Source organism: Lactuca serriola, chromosome 3 (assembly GCF_051521515.1).
Source record: "Lactuca serriola cultivar US96UC23 chromosome 3, Lser_US96UC23_V15, whole genome shotgun sequence".
NCBI lineage: Eukaryota > Viridiplantae > Streptophyta > Magnoliopsida > Asterales > Asteraceae > Lactuca > Lactuca serriola.
This window is the reverse complement of record NC_136410.1, coordinates 261878973-261882007: the sequence shown is the minus strand read 5'-3', so window position 1 is coordinate 261882007 and position 3035 is coordinate 261878973.

Sequence of the window (3035 nt, the reverse complement as noted above, 5' to 3'; positions counted from 1 at the left end):
TGACCCCTATAAGGGTCTCCGATTACAAAGTTCAAGAAATTTAAAGACTTTTAGCCGAGGTCCTAAGTTATAACAAAATTTGAGTCTTTGACAAGCATTACTTGCGACGTAGGTTGCGCTTGGAGCTTGACTATGCATCTGATTGCTTCGACTCCATTAGACGCCTATCAAAATCGGCTTCTTGTTCCCTCAGTTCAGTGAGGGCTGCAATCATTTGTGCTTGGAATGCCTCGGTTTGGAGTTGAGCACTGTCTTGTATCTTGTCCAGCCTACGGATGTCAGAAGTGTGAACCTGTACTTCCACGTTGACATCCCGGAGTCGGCTAGCTTGAACTCCGGACTGATAGGACTGATTGGCTAGCTTACCCACCATTACTTGGTGTGCCCGATCAGCCGAACCTCTGCCGCAGACATCATAGAAGTCCCGACACATGCCGTAGGAAGGGCGTAAGTTCTGTTGTTGGCTCCAATGATGGAGGTGACTTCCCCAGACGGGAGTCGGTCCTTGAAAGTTCCTTACGAAGATGGGAGGTTGAACGGGTGGTGGATCGATCACTTCCGGTTCTGAGTCGGTACCGGAGTCATCATCCACTTCTATGGGTTCCTCTTCCTCTTCGGGATCATCTTCGACCCATCATCCGTTGCCTTGGTTGGGAAAGTAGGGGTCGCCGGGGTGGTGAAATCCAGCCATTTGACTGTACGAGAAATAGGGTTATAAGAGTTGAATAAAGTTGAAACTTGCAAAACATGTAAGTTAAACTAGTTTAGGTAGCAAATACTCCTATAGTATTTAAATTCTTGTGTTTGATTCCAGTAACGGTTTGGTAAGTTTTGACTTGTTGCTTACTACGATCATTCCTCGATATACGTTGGTCCAATCTCGGGCAAATATAGTTGATCACGCTATATTTGTCCAAAATCTGATTACATATATCGAGTCTTAATCGTAGTGTCAACTAGTCTAAATACTTGTTGTATAGTTAGATATCATGAAAATAATTTGTTGTATGCATGTAATTGTATTTAAATGAACTATCAATTTAAGTTAAACGTAACGCTGCTTAAGCGTAAAAAGAAAAATGTTTTGTCAGAGAGTGTTAGTCCCTTAAGCATTTATAGTTTGTATATCTTATGTGGTTCGATATACTTAGTTCACTATAAACATTGCTCTGATACCAATCTGTCACACCCCCAAACCTGAACGGCGGAAACGTTCGGGGGTGGATGACTTCATGTGGTAGCGTAACAATTGAATACATAGTAAAGAAAACAATACAACCATCATATATATAATAGAAAGTTTACATTTGTCAAAAAGTACATGTTCAAAACCAATTACAATATGATGTCAAAATGTGAGATTTAAGTGGCGCCACAGCATCCCTTCTTCAAAAGCGTATTGTTACCTGTAGTTATTGAATCCCTGGGACATACAAGAAATTTTTGAAAGAGTAGATCAGCATTTAAGCTGGTGAGTTTCATAAGTATTTAAATGACAATGTTTGTATGAAATGAAATGTTTTATCCTTGGTTATGTTGTGTTTAGAAAATCCTATATTTTCTACTAGTATAAAAGTAGCCTTCTCTCAAGACCAATGTTTGTTTCTAAAATGTATGTAAGTGTAAAATAACCAATGTGTTTGAAAACCTTGTAAATCAATGCATTTTGAATACCCCATGTGAGTTTTATAACCATACTATTGACTTGAAATGCCTATACACAATGTTCTTCAGGCGTTGGAATGTTATGACGTTTGTCACCCCAAATGGTGGACTGTAGCTAACAGTCAGGGTGCGGGTTGTCAAGCCCGTATAGATCTATACACAAACACCATGCTCCCCCTCCAAGGGATTCTGGTATATAAAACAGGACTTGAAATGTGTACTCGAACGTACGTGAACTTAATGTCTCACAAAACCGTGGTATAAAAACAGATTTACGTGTTAAAATGTTTGTTTGTTCTTGTATATGAAAGTGACTTCTTGAAAATCATGTTTCTAGTATGTAAAAGTTAGCAATATCCTCGTAAAACTATACCTATTATAGTTTTCTAAAAGTGTGACTTGTTTGTATAGAAAATGCCTAGAAAAGGAATCACATTTTATAACTGTATAGATTTTTGTAGAGCCTAAGGTAGGCAAGTATACATATAATCTAAGAAAATGTTTAGTTTATACATGCAATACAACAATTTATATTTTTAAAGATAGGATTCTATTGTAATATATTTTGTATACGAGAGTTCCCTATAAAGTTTGTAAATCACATATGATTCTACTTAATAAAAGTGTATAAAAATATTTATATATAACACCCGATAGTAGTCGTGTGTTTTACTTGTAATTCCCCCCCTTAGAAAGCATATAAAAGCATTTAGAATATTTAAAAAGGGTTAATTAAGGGGTATGAACTCACTTGAAAGTTTGAAGATAGCGAGATGGAAAACCGGGCAGAGTTTCGTCTTGGGAAACAGATTTTTCTCGGGATTCTCGGGAATCTCGGGAGTAAAATCGACCCTCGGGACTTGAGCAAAAAGACCAGAGCTTCGGGGTAGTGCGGGCACGGAAAATGAGGCAAAACGCAAGAAAATAAAGAGAGAATGAGTAAAATTTCCGGGAACCCTCGCATTTCTATTTATAGGGGGCTGAACCGCCTCGGTACGCGGGGCGTACCCTCGTACGCAGCGCGTACGCGTACGTCATGCATGACCGAGTCCTCGACTGCCTCGGCTTCGGATGGGACGAAAAGGGGGTAGCTTCGCATAGGGGCGACGTGGACGGACCGAGACCAAGGCCCTCGCGTACGCGGGGTGTACGAGGTTACGCGGCGCGTAACTCGGATGAGGACGCTGACTCCTCCTTCGGATATTACCGGATTTTGAATTAAATTTATATATAATTTATTTAATAAACTTCAAAAAATCATATCTTCTTCATACGAACTCCGTTTTCGATGGTCTTTATATCCACGTGTAGGTGAGACTACGCTCTACAACTTTCGTTTAGACTCCGTTGGCAAATTCCGAAATTATTTT